This window comes from Eriocheir sinensis, chromosome 21 (assembly GCF_024679095.1).
Source record: "Eriocheir sinensis breed Jianghai 21 chromosome 21, ASM2467909v1, whole genome shotgun sequence".
Classification (NCBI taxonomy): domain Eukaryota; kingdom Metazoa; phylum Arthropoda; class Malacostraca; order Decapoda; family Varunidae; genus Eriocheir; species Eriocheir sinensis.
This window is the reverse complement of record NC_066529.1, coordinates 14,165,863-14,178,972: the sequence shown is the minus strand read 5'-3', so window position 1 is coordinate 14,178,972 and position 13,110 is coordinate 14,165,863. Positions and strand designations below refer to the sequence as shown.

At 43.0% G+C, this 13,110-nt stretch overlaps 1 non-coding gene across 1 annotated transcript; it reads right to left on the bottom strand.

The window, feature by feature from the left end:
• Nucleotides 1-4,523: 4,523 nt before the first annotated feature.
• Trnar-acg (transfer RNA arginine (anticodon ACG)) lies at nucleotides 4,524-4,596 on the bottom strand. Its single transcript has one exon. It is a non-coding gene; the product is annotated as a tRNA-Arg (tRNA).
• Between the last annotated feature and the right edge of the window lie 8,514 nt (nucleotides 4,597-13,110).

Below are 13,110 nucleotides of genomic sequence, written 5' to 3'. Positions count from 1 at the left end.
GGATTGGAAACTAGCAAATGTCACACCAATTTTCAAAAAAGGGTACAAGTCTCATCCAGAAAAGTATCGACCAATGAGCCTGACAACGATTGTTTGTAAGTTAATGGAGACTATCATTCGCGACAATATGGTGAAATTCTTCGAAGAAAATAATGTAATACATAATTCGCAACAAGGCTTCTGTAGTAATTCGTGTTTAACTAACTTAATTGATTTTTTTCATTATATTTTTCAGGTATTTAATGAAAGCAGATCTGTATATATCATATATCTGGGTTTTCAAAAGGCATTTTATAAGGTCTCCCACAAACGGTTGCTCAGTAAACTATTGGCGCACGGTATCTTGGGTAACATTCACAATTGGTTTGGGGACTGGCTCTCTGAGGGGAAACAGAGAGTAGTTCTAAGCGGTGTTTCATCTAACTGGCTCGATGTCAGAAGCGGCGTACCTCAAGGATCAGTGCTTGGTGCCATGCTCTTCTTAATTTATGTTAATGATATCGATGACGGGCTCACTTGCAATGTATCAAAATTTGCTGATGACACAAAAATCGCTAGTAAGGTAACTATGACACTCGACGAAGAAGCATTACAATCAGATCTAGATCGACTTGCACGTTGGGCCAATCAATGGCAAATGAAATTTAACGTTTACAAATGTAAAGTGTTACACATCGGAAACAATAACAATCGCGTTCAGTACGTAATGAATGGCCAACAACTTTCGGCAGTAAGTAAAGAAAATGATCTTGGAATCACTATATCAAGCGATTTAAAGCCCAGTCAGCATTGTTCAATGGTAGTTAAAACCGCAAACAAATTGGTTGGCTTTATCGGACGAGTCTTTAATAATAAATCGAAAAAAGTAATATTAAAACTGTATAATTTCCTGGTTCGACCCCATCTAGAGGACTGTGTACAGTTTTGGTCGTGGTAGAAGAAACACCAGGTAGTCTCGATCCCCCCTACCCCACCTCTCTCTGCGCATTCTAAGTGACGTCACTGCCTAGACGAGAGCGAGAAATAGATAGAGAGAGAAAAAGAGAAAGAGAGTGTGAGAATTTAAAGGTATCTTAATGTAATGTAGGCTAGTCCGTTGCACGTCTAAGTCGGTTCTGATCCTGGAATGCATTTTCAGTACTGTTTTAGTGCCCTCTGCATTAATTTTCCCTGGAGTGTTCGGACAATTCACTCATATAATAATAGGAATGACTATAGGACATGTGTATTCACATATAATCCTGGGTCTCCATTCCTCTTTAAAGTATTTGTTCACCGATAATAAGTCTTGGGTATAAACCTAAACCTTGGTGCCCAGTGCAGCTAAGCTCATTGAGCTCCTTCCCTCTACAGCTTGGCAGCTTCCGTTGTGCTATGTAATGAGGCTACAGCCTTATGATTTATTTATGTACAGTATTTGCCTAATGATATTATGCACAATACTAAACTGTTGAATTAGCTTAGGATCTAATAAAAAAACTAAGCCAAAAAGTGTGTCATTTGTAACTTAATCTTTTGGGAGACTGAAAAAGCAGTGTGGTCTCTTTGCGATGCAGGGATTTGCACCCACGAACAATGCAACACGAAGGCGTACTATACAAGAGTTTCCCATGTCACAGAAAGCGGACCGCTCAGATAGACCTCCTCTAGCCGGGTGCTGGGTCAAGACTTAAGTCTCCGCAGCAATCATACCTTTTCCACGTCTAGCCTGTGACGCCACGGTCTACCTGCGCAGTCCATACCAATTTTGGTCCAGCGCACCCCACACCCACACCCACACCCACGTGAGAATACCTGGCTTGCCTCCCTTTACCTTGGTTTTGGTCTCCCTATTACAGAAAAAAACATAGAAAAGTTAGAACGGGTTGAGAAATTTATCTTATGAACAAAGGCTTAGAGAAGTAAATTTATCCAGCCTATCAAAACGAAGAATGCGAGACGATCTAATAGAAGTGTTTAAAATGTTTAAAGGATTCAGTGATATTAATGCGGAAGATTACTTTACAATTGATAGATAGAACAAGAAGAAATCACAATATCACGATAAGTGGTAAAAGATTCCCGTCGCACGAAGCCAAACACTTCTTCTTTAGTCTAGTCGTTAATGTTTGGAATTCTCTACCCTGTGATGTCGTTGATAGTACAACAGTTACGTCCTTCAAGAATAGATTTGACAAGTATTTTGAATCCAACCAGCAACTAATATATTACTCATTGTCGTAATAACGTTAACTTCTTTCGAATACTGGTGTCCTTGTCCGTTTTTATCGCCCGGTTAGTAGTAGCAGTAATGATAGTTCTTTCCTCTTTCCTACATAATTTCCATGCAGTTTTTCCAAGCTGCATTGTTCTTTTTTCTTTCCTCCCAGGTTTGGCTGGAGGGATAGGGGGGGGGGTAGCGAGAAGCCTTCGCCTTTGCTGAACTTCATCTTCCACCTTTCATTAGATAGTTAGCGTAGCTTGTCACAAACAGCCTCGCAAGGATCATCAGGTCTGCTGTTGATTGTTTTTCCTTTGTGTTCCTTTGTGTTCATCCTCCTCCTCCTCCCCTTTATTCTACATGATTGCAGTCCCGAGTAAGAAATCAAGGCGGGGATTTTCTTGACAAACAGCCTTTAAGGAGAGGACGACTGAGCAAGGCAAACACGACTCGTAATTGTCTCTCTCTCTCTCTCTCTCTCTCTCTCTCTCTCTCTCTCTCTCTCTCTCTCTCTCTCTCCGTTCGTTTACTTATAAAGGTATTTAGAAAGGAAGGAAAAGGAGGAGGAGGAGGAGGAGGAGGAGGAGGTTGTAGGCAGGAAAATGTATTGACGCGATAAAATGATATAAGGATATATAGAAAAATTGATGGAGAGAGAGAGAGAGAGAGAGTTTATAATTTCCTCCTCGCTGGCGGAGTGTAAAGAGATAAACGGAGAGAAAGAAAGCGTCTATTGGTGTGTTAGTGAGGTCACACACACACACACACACACACACACACACACACACACACACACACACACACACACACACACACACACACACACACACACACACACACACACACACACACACACACACACACACACACACACACACACACTCATTATTATTATCGTGATTATTATTGCTATGATTATTGCTATTATTGTTATTTCTATTTTCCTTTTTATTGTCAATCATACTACTTTATTCATTTGTCTCATTCATTTCATTTCATCTTCCATTGATGTAAATTTTCAGCTCTAGGGCTGCCTGGTACTTCATGAAATAAACCGTTTATTATTATTATTATTATTATTATTATTATTATTATTATTATTATTATTATTATTATTATTATTATTATTACACACATGCTACCACTACAATCTGTCAATATTTCAACAATAGCGTCAAGAGAGTACAAGAATAAATTACTAAACGTAGAGCAGCACATGAACGACCACAGAAGCGTACATCACCACCACCACTATCACCTCTGCCAGTGCCTGCCAGCGCCTCCACCACCAGTAGTAACACCACCACATTTTTTCTTTTTTTAACCCGGTAGCTGCGGGGATCATGTTTCTTAAAGGCTCCTCTAAGCGAGAAAAATGAGAAAAAATCATCACTCACGCAAACCATTTCATAATATATTTCAACGCACTTGTGATCAGTTTATGCATCATCTATTTTTGGGGGTTTATATCATGGCAAAAATATGGCCCGTCGCTGGTACACGGTAAAGCCACAATTTTGCCCGTCGCTGCTACCGGGTTAATTAAAGGTACAGTAGGAAGAGGAAGTGGGTTAGTGGTGAAGGTACAGGTGGGGAACAGGAAAGACAGTAGGAGTGTACAGTTGTATGGTGTAGGTTCGTTAGTTGTTTAGGTGTAGTTATTGTTTATCGGGCACCTTATTTGTATACCCCCGGCGTGCTGGGGGGGGGTGTTTGATTTGTTTGTGTGTAGAGAGCTAAGCTAAGCTATGGTGTCACATGTGTGAAGTGATGTGTGGGCGGTTGTTCTCGTAGTGACTTCAAGCTGCGCAGAAACCAGGGATGGACCATGTCCGTGCTGCCGTCAAGCTCCTTGACGTGGGTGTAGTTCACGTCGTCTTGCTGGTCTAGTTTCTCCCATATCTTGCCGGCAGCCTCCCGTAGCCTTGTGCTGACTAGTTGTACTCCAAGTCTGCGGTGTTGCGCTGCTGTGTTTTCCGTGTACGGGTATTTCTGTCCGGTGGCAAATCTCTGCTCTTTGTTGGTGTGGGAAGCCATGTGTGTCAGAGTGCGTGAGTAATCTAGTTTAGCACCTCTTTTACCACCTCGACCACCACCATCAACACCTTTAACCCCCCTCTCTCCCTCCCTCCCTCTATCAACACACTACATTAACACTAATGTAAGAATGAAAAAGTAGGTGAACTAGTATCACCTTAAACAATAATTAAGGACAGTTAATAATTAAAATATAATAACAGTAGCGTAAGGTAAGTAAATAAGGGACGAAATATGAGCCACTAAGACAAAGAAACGAATAAATACTGGAAAAAAACGAATCATTCGACCTCGCCAGGATTCGAACCTGGAATCTTCTGATCCGTAGTCAGACGCGTTATCCGTTGCGCCACGAGGCCTTGAATTCAAACGGAAAACAGGACTTTAGAGTTTAATGAAGGGCTTAAGAGAAGAAATCAAAACAGGAATTGAGATGGAACGAAGATAATGAAGAAAAGGGAATTAATGAATGAATGAATGAAGGAAGGAAGGAAGGAATTAAGGAATGGAATGAAGCAGATAATGAAGAGTTAGAAGGGAAAGTACGGAAAGAAAAAAAAAATGGAAAAATGAGATAATAATGAAAAGTATTCATGAGAAAGAAGGAAGATGGGAAGGCAGGAAGACTAAAAGGAGGAGGGCAACAAAACAGTAATTTGACAAGAAGGAAGGAAGGAAGGAAGGAAAGATATATAGAAGGAACGAACGAATGAACGAGGGAAGGAAGGTAGAAAAGGAGAGCTGGCAGGAGAAAAGGAATGAAAATGGGAACAGTTAAGGTAATGAAAGAAGAAGGAAGGAAGGAGAGAAGGAAAGAAGGAAGAGGGGAACGAACGAACGAACGAAGGAAGATAGAAAAGGAAACCACAGGAGAAAGGGAATGAAGGGAGGACAGTTTAGGCAGTGAAAGTGGGGGAGGGAGGGAGGGAGGGAGGTGAGGGAAAGGTATGTGTGAGATGACAGGTGCTCTGAGCCTTGGTGCTTAAGGGCTTAAAGAGGAGCAGAGGGGAAGGCGAGGAGGAGGAATGAAGGGTAACAATAAAGTGAAGGAGAGATAAGGAGAGGAGGAAGGATAGACGAAAGGAAGGAAGGAGAAGAAGCATAGAAGAAAGGATGGAAAATGGGAAAGAAGTAAGAAAAGAAAAAACAAAAGACGAAAGAAAGGAAGGAAGGAAGGAAGAATGGAAAGAGTAATAAAGAAAGAAGCAAGAAAGAAAAACGAAAAAAAAAAAAAGAAGGTAAGTGAGAGTAAATTTAATGGAATGAGTGGGATAAAAAATGGGAAGGGAAATATTATTAGCCTAAAGTCAAGCAGCGAGCGGATGAGTGAGTGAATGAGTGAGAGGCAGGAAGGTGGAGAAGAAAGGTGAAAGCTACGATGCCTGCCCTGTGTGGAGGAATGAGGTGAGGAAAGAAAAGATAAAAGGTAAAGGTGGGTGCATGCGCTATAGCTGAGCATGGCTGCGGTGCTCATCTCCGATCCGTTGGCCCTTTGAGCATGCGGTCGGCAACAGCCAATTACCCCGGGACACGGGCTAATGTGAAATCCGGGTTGCCATAGTTTACATTCCCCAGGTTTCCCCAGGTATCCATTTATCGACCAGTCCGAAAGGGAGGATAAACAGCTGGTCAGCCTCACGCCAACGACCCGGGCCTGAAGAGTGCTATCTTGGCACGCTGACCACTAGATCACGGAGGCGGGGGGAGGGGAGGATAAAGGGAGTGGCGTAAGGAAGTTTTTTTTTTTTTACAGCAAAGGAGACAGCACAAGGGAACAAAAAAAGGAAACTATATAAAAAAAAGCCCGCTACTCGCTTCTCCAGTAAAGAATCCGAAGAGGTGGCCGAAAGAGCAGTCAATTACGTGAGAAGAGGTGTCCTGATACCTAGTAAAGGGAAGTGGCGTAATAAAGAGAGACAAAGGCACGAATCCTCAGACACTTTCGGCTCACAACAAATATTTTCTAAGGCCACAAAGGAGATTAGTCGGGTTCCCATGAGTGTTATTTTTACGTTCATGGTGAAGAGGTCTCGTCAAACTATCACGTGTCTCATTAACTAACCCCCCGTGAAAAAAATAACAAAGCATCAACCATTGTCTCTTCGAATTTCGGTGTGCAAGTCCCGAAATGTGTGAGAATGGACCAGTGCCAGAGACATACATACACACAGACAGACAGGAAGAGTGTGTGGGATGGGTGATAGGAACTTTGGCTCACTATTTCCTCTGTCTTAGCTATTATTAGACCACCACCACTACCACCACTACCACCACCACCATCACCACCACCACAACCACTACCACCACCACCAAAACAGCAACAACAACAACAACAACAACAACTGCTAAGAACTCACGAAACAGCTATTATTAGACCACCACCACCACCACTACTACTACCACTACCACCACCACCACTACCACCACCACCAACACCAACACCACCGCCACCACTACCACCCCCACCACCACTACCACCATCACTACCACCACCACCACCACCACCACCGTCACCACCACCACTACTACCACCAAAACAGCAACAACAAAAACCACAACAACCGATAAAAACTCACAAAACAGCAACAACTTTTTTTCAATTTCCATTACAATCCAAGGAAAAACAACAACATTAAGGACACTGTGCACACAACACTAACGAGACTAAAGGGAAAAACGTGGACTAAATGTGTGCCTAACGAGAAATAAACGAGTGATGAGCGCCGATACCTATGATTCTCTCTCTCTCTCTCTCTCTCTCTCTCTCTCTCTCTCTCTCTCTCTCTCTCTCTCTCTCTCTCTCTCTCTCCCTACCTATCTATCTATCTACCTGTTCTTCAATGTGTGTGTGTTTAAACAGTAAAAATATAATGTAAAAAAAGATTGGGAAAAAGGATAAAAGAAAAAAAAACGATGAAAAAAAAGCCCAACCAAAAGAGAAACCATGACAGAAAAAGAAAATCGAAGAAAGTCGGCCTAATTGACGGTGAACTTTTATTTATTTATTTATTTTATTTTTTATTTTTTATTCGTGTCGTGTTGTGTAGCGGCGCCAAAATATTATGCAATACCTTAAAAAGTTCTGATCGAGTTGCCATAAATACTGAGCTCAAGGAGGAGGAGGAGGAGGAGGAGGAGGAGGAGGAGGAAACATGGAAACATGGACTGGCAGTCAGCAGAAAGCCTGTTGGCTCATTACTAGGCTGCCTGTTTTCAGTGATTTAATCAATCCGTCAGCCACAGGAGTGGCTTGCAGGGAAGGATTAAAGCACTTGTGGACCTACTCTTGGATACGTTCAGTTCACTCCTGATGCAGCAAAATGGCGATCAATGCGTTTCTTGAAGGAGTTGATGGTCTCTGCGCAAACCACTTCTGCAGGAAGGCTGTTCCAATGGCGAACAACTCAATTCGACAAATAACTCCTGCGGAGGAGGAGGAGGAGGAGGAGGAGGAGGAGGAGGAAAAGGAAGAGGAAGAGGAAGAGGAGGAGGAGGAGGAGGAGGAGGGGAGGAGGAGGAGGGGAGGAGGAGGAGGAGGAGGAGAAGGAGGGGAAGGAGGAGGAGGAGGAGGAGGAGGAGGCAAAGTTATTAGGGAAGGAAAATCTGCCTTGCGTTTAACTAAGAGAAGGAATTTAACAAGGAAGGAAGGAAATAGGGGAGGAAGGTAGAAAGGAAGGAAGAAATAAAGAAAGAAAGAAAAAAGAGGGTAGGGGATGGAATGTAAAAGAGAGGAGGGTAAGGAGATGGAGAAGGAAGAAAGCTGGGAGAGGAGTGACCACGGAAATCGTAAAAGAAAGAAGAAAGGAAGGAGGGAGGAGCGGAAGAGAAATAGAAGAGGTAATGAAAAAAAAATGGAAATGGTTAAAAAAGGAAGGAAGGAAAGAAATGTGGAAGGCAGGAATGAAAGGAACAAAGAAGGAATATTTTTAGAAGGAAAGACGAAATAATGAAAACAAAGGCGATGAAGGAGGGAAGGGAGGAAAGGAAGAAAATAAATACAAAAGAAAGGAAAAAGGAAGGAAGAAAGAGAGGCAAAGGCAAAAAAGAGAAAAGGGATAAATGAAAAATAAACAAAAACAAAAACCAATACGAAGGAATGAAAAATAAAGAAGAAAAGGAGGGAGGGAGGAAGGAAAGGAAGAAAATGGAAGGGCGGAAGGAGAGACTTAATATAAACCTTGTATTGAGGGAGAGAGTCGGTCAAGCAAACACTCGCTCTCTCTAATAAAACCAGCGAAAACACGTCAATCTTTTTTTTAAACCTACTATCTTTGTGTGTGTGTGTGTGTGTGTGTGTGTGTGTGTGTGTGTGTGTGTGTGTGTGTGTGTGTGTGTGTGTGTGTGTGTGTGTGTGTGTGTGTGTGTGTGTGTGTGTGTGTGTGTGTGTGTGTGTGTGTGTGTGTGTGTGTGTGTGTGTGTGTGTGTGTGTGTGTGTGTGTGTGTGTGTGTGTGTGTGTGTGTGTGTGTGTGTGTGTGTGTGTGTGTGTGTGTGTGTGTGTGTGTGTGTGTGTGTGTGTGTGTGTGTGTGTGTGTGTGTGTGTGTGTGTGTGTGTGTGTGTGTGTGTGTGTGTGTGTGTGTGTGTGTGTGTGTGTGTGTGTGTGTGTAATTTTTCCTCTCTTTTCTTTCTTTTTTTCTTTTTTTCTTTCACCGCACTGCTGCAATATTAATTCTTGCTCTGTTTCTTTCACTCTTTTCTTCGTCATTCTCTTGTACAGGTTCAAATATTTTCTTTCTATTTTTCGTTTCCTCCTCTTCCTCTTTTTCCCATTTTCTGTTGTGCTCCCTCACCCTGCTACCTCTTGCCAATTCTTTCTTTCTTCCTCCTCCTCCTCGGTCACTATCAAGAGGAGCCTTTATCACTTCTTCCTGAGTTGAGAGAGAATGGTGTGTGTGTGTGTGTGTGTGTGTGTGTGTGTGTGTGTGTGTGTGTGTGTGTGTGTGTGTGTGTGTGTGTGTGTGTGTGTGTGTGTGTGTGTGTGTGTGTGTGTGTGTGTGTGTGTGTGTGTGTTGGCTAATCGCTTCCTTCATACCATTCTCATTTCTTTCTTCCTTTTTTATTATTTTCTTTCATTCACTTTAGCCCGTATTTCAATTTAATTCTTGTCCTGCCTTTTCTTCACCTTCGTCTTTCAATATTCTTTTTTTATTACTGTTTACATTTCGATATATTTTTCGGGCATTTTCAATCTTTTCGTTTCTTCCTTTCCTTCAGTTGTGGTTCCATTTTCTCTTTACTTTCCCCACCAACTCTTTCTTTTTCCTTTTTCTTTATTTCGATCCTGTTCAGTTCAATCATACTTCCCTTCCTACCTTTATTTTTTCCTCACTTTCAACTCCAGTACTTTTTTTTTGTTGTTATTTACTATATTTTGCCTTCCATCTCATCCTTTCCTTTATCTATTCCCTCCAACCTTCCTTTACCTTCTGTGTCTTTTATTCGCTCCTCTTATAACATATTTTTACTCTTCTATTAATTCGTTTCGTTTCCTTCTTTCACTTCTTCCTTTTCGGTTCCATACGTTCCTCCTCTACCTGACTTTCCTTTTCACTATCATAATTTTTCATTGATTACTTTCATATAATCTTTGTAAATCATTAGTTTTTGTCTTCCCTTCTTTCTTCAGAAATTACTTTACTATTTCCTCAGTGACTTCCATATTTTCATCTTTCGTCCATTTCTTTTTACTTCTTTCCAATTTTTTTTCCATTGTTTCCCTCGATCCTTCCTTCTTTCCTTCATTCATTCCTTCTTTGGTTCTTTCCTTCCTTCTTTTGTTATTTCTTTCCTTCTTTCCTTCCTTCCTTCTTTCCTTTCTTCTTTCTTTCCTTCCTTCCTTTCTTTTAGGAGTCCGTCTTCCTTCCTTTTTACCTCCTTACTTCTTCAGTCATCGTTCTATCTCTCCGTTCATTCTTTCAATTATTATTTCTCTCTCTCTCTCTCTCTCTACGTGAAGGACTAAATCTTGTGTTGTCATATTGTCTCAAGTCTCGTTCTTTTCGTTTTATGCTTTTCCGTTTCCTCATTTTTTTCTTTCTCTTTTTCTCTCCAAGTTTTGTTTCCGTCCTTCAAATGCTCCTCCACTTCTCTTCCTCTTCTTCTTCTCTTTCTTTTCCTTCTCTTTCATCTTCCTCTTCCTTCTCCTCTTCCTACAATACCTCCTCTCCTCCTCCTCCTCCTCCTCCTCCTCCCCCTCCTCCTTTTCCTCCTCCTCTCCTCCTCCTCCTTCTCCATCTCTTCCTCTAGACTTTCCTTGCCCAATACCACCACAAGCTGTTGACATAAAATCAATATCAAACACGAGCGATGCATTGCAAATTTAACAAACTCACATTTCCTACCACAGACAGAAAAAAGAACAAATAAATAAAGTTAAAAAGTAATAAGAAAATCTGTACCCTTTAGACTATACGACCACCATCAAGAAATAAAAAAAAAAACAGCTGACATCCCACAGCCACCACCACCACCACCACCACCGATACCACTACCACCACCACCACCACCACCACCGATACCACTACCTTCACCACCACCACCACCACCACCGCCGCCTCCACCACCAACACCACACGGACACACTAAGCGGCCAAAGCCATTTCCAGACAAACTTTCACAGAGACCATTTTCTTCCCTCCATTTAGTGTGTGTGTGTGTGTGTGTGTGTGTGTGTGTGTGTGTGTGTGTGTGTGTGTGTGTGTGTGTTAGAGAGAAAATAAAAAAAAGTCTTTCCCTGTCTTTCTGATCAATAGTAGCAGCAGCAGCCCGCAGTTTTTTTGAAGAGGAGGAGGAGGAGGAGGAGGAGGAGGAGGAGGAAAGAGATGTCGAGGAAGAGAGAAGGGATGGAGAGACGGAGGTGATTGAAGCCAGAAGGAAAGTACAAGAAAGAGGGAGAAATGGGCGAAGGAGGGAGGAGGAGGAGGAGGAGGAGGAGGAGGAGGAGGAGGGGGGGGGGACGTATTACTCCATTAGAGCGACAGATGGAGGCGAAGGGAAAGGTGAAAGGGAGGGAAAAAAGGAGAGAAGGAAAGAAGGTGGAGGGAAGGAGAAGGAGGTGGAGGACGAAGAGGTGGAAAGAAGTACACAGAGAGGAAGAAATAGAAAGAAGAATGGGAAGGAGGAGGCGTGCGGAGAAGGAAGAGACGGAGGAAAGGAAGGTGGAGATGTTCATTTTCACTATTTTTCTCCTTCCATCTCCCTCATTTTCCCTTCTCTTGCCTTTTCCTTCTCCCCCTTCCCTCATGTATCTGCCTTTTTCTATTACATTCCTCCCTCTCTCTCCTTTCCTTGCTCTTCCTATCTTTACACTGTCTTCTTGTTATCTGTCTTCCTTCTTTACTGCCTTTCCTAACTCTCTTTTTTCCCCATACTCTTTTTCTTCATACTTCCATTTCCTCCCCTTTACATTTCACTCATGCCCTTTCTCCATATTTTTTTATTTTCCTTTGCCCTTCACCTTTCACCCTTACTATCTTCTCTCCCTTCCTTCATTTTCTCCCTTGTTACGCCTTTCCTCTACTCCATCCTTCCCCCTTAATCATTCTCTTCTCCTTTTCTTCCTACTCTTAACCATTCTCCTTCCTTGCTCCCCCTTTTTATCACCCTCCATCATCGCCGTCTTTATCTCCCTCTCTACTCTCCCTTTCCTCTCCCTCAGCATCACAGAGTACTCCCATCACGGTACTCTCACTCTCCCTGCTGTCCTTAACACGGCTGGAAGGGAGAGCGAATGTGTGTGAGAGAGAGGAGGGTAGGGGGGAGGGGAGGGTAAGCGGAAAGACGGGGAGGATGGGAGGTGAAGGAGAGGACAGGAGGGGAGTAGAGAGAGAAGAGGGGAGGGGGGGAGGGGAGGACGAGAGGGAGAGAGAAGAGAGGGAAGGAGAGAGTCGGTGTTACGAGGAGGAAAAAGAAGTAGCAAGGGAGGAGACAGGGAGAGGGAAGTTAAATGGACGAGAAGGGGGGGTTGAGGAGGAGGAGAAGGAGGAGGAGGAGGAGGAGGAGGAGGAGGAGGAGGAGGAGAGGTTTGTAGGAGAGAGAAGAGACAGGACAGGAAGGTAAAAAAAAGATATAAGAAAAGGTGTCGGAGGAAAGAAAAAAAAGAGAAAGAAAAATACTGCAGCTGTTCTTGTTACGTGATCTGTTCCCCGATGATGATGATGATGATTATGATGATGATGATGATGATGAAGGGCATTAGACGGAAAAGTAGATGGAAGGGGGTAAAGAGGTGAAGAACAGGTGACGTGGTGTGAGGAGGAGGAGGAGAGAAAGGTAAGGTAGAGATGCCCGCAAATGAAGCGGGACAACAAAGGGACGAAGGTAAGAAGGATGATAGGAAGCAAGGATAGAAAAGAGGAAGCAAGGAAGGACGAAAGGAAGAATGGAAGGGAAAGGAGGAAAGGAAGGGGGAGGGAAGGAAGGAGTGTTTCTTCTCTCCACACGCGGCCTGTCACGGGAGAAAGCCAGCAGCTGTCTTCCCGCCGTCCCGCGAGAAAGATAAGAGAAAGAGGGAGAGGGAAAGCGAGACAAACACCGAGGCAAGAAAAGTCTGGAAAAACAGAAACCTGGAGAAGCTGTTTTGAAATTCAGGAGACAGAAGTGCAAAAATCTGGAGAAATGTCCGCTAAGCTCTACGAAGGCTGAGGCGTATACACTGAGAAGAGGAAGAGGAGCATGAAGACAAGACCGATGAACAAGACAACCGTAAACGAGGCAGGAAAAGTCTAGCGAGGCATGGAGTAGTTATGCAGTTGTTTGTCATTCGTGTTCCTCTCGGGAGCACTGGTGTCTCAGTTGTTTATGCATTCCTGCAACACAAGACCCAAGACACGTATGAGGAACTTTTCAAAGCAGTTCTTGATAAATGTAGGGAAT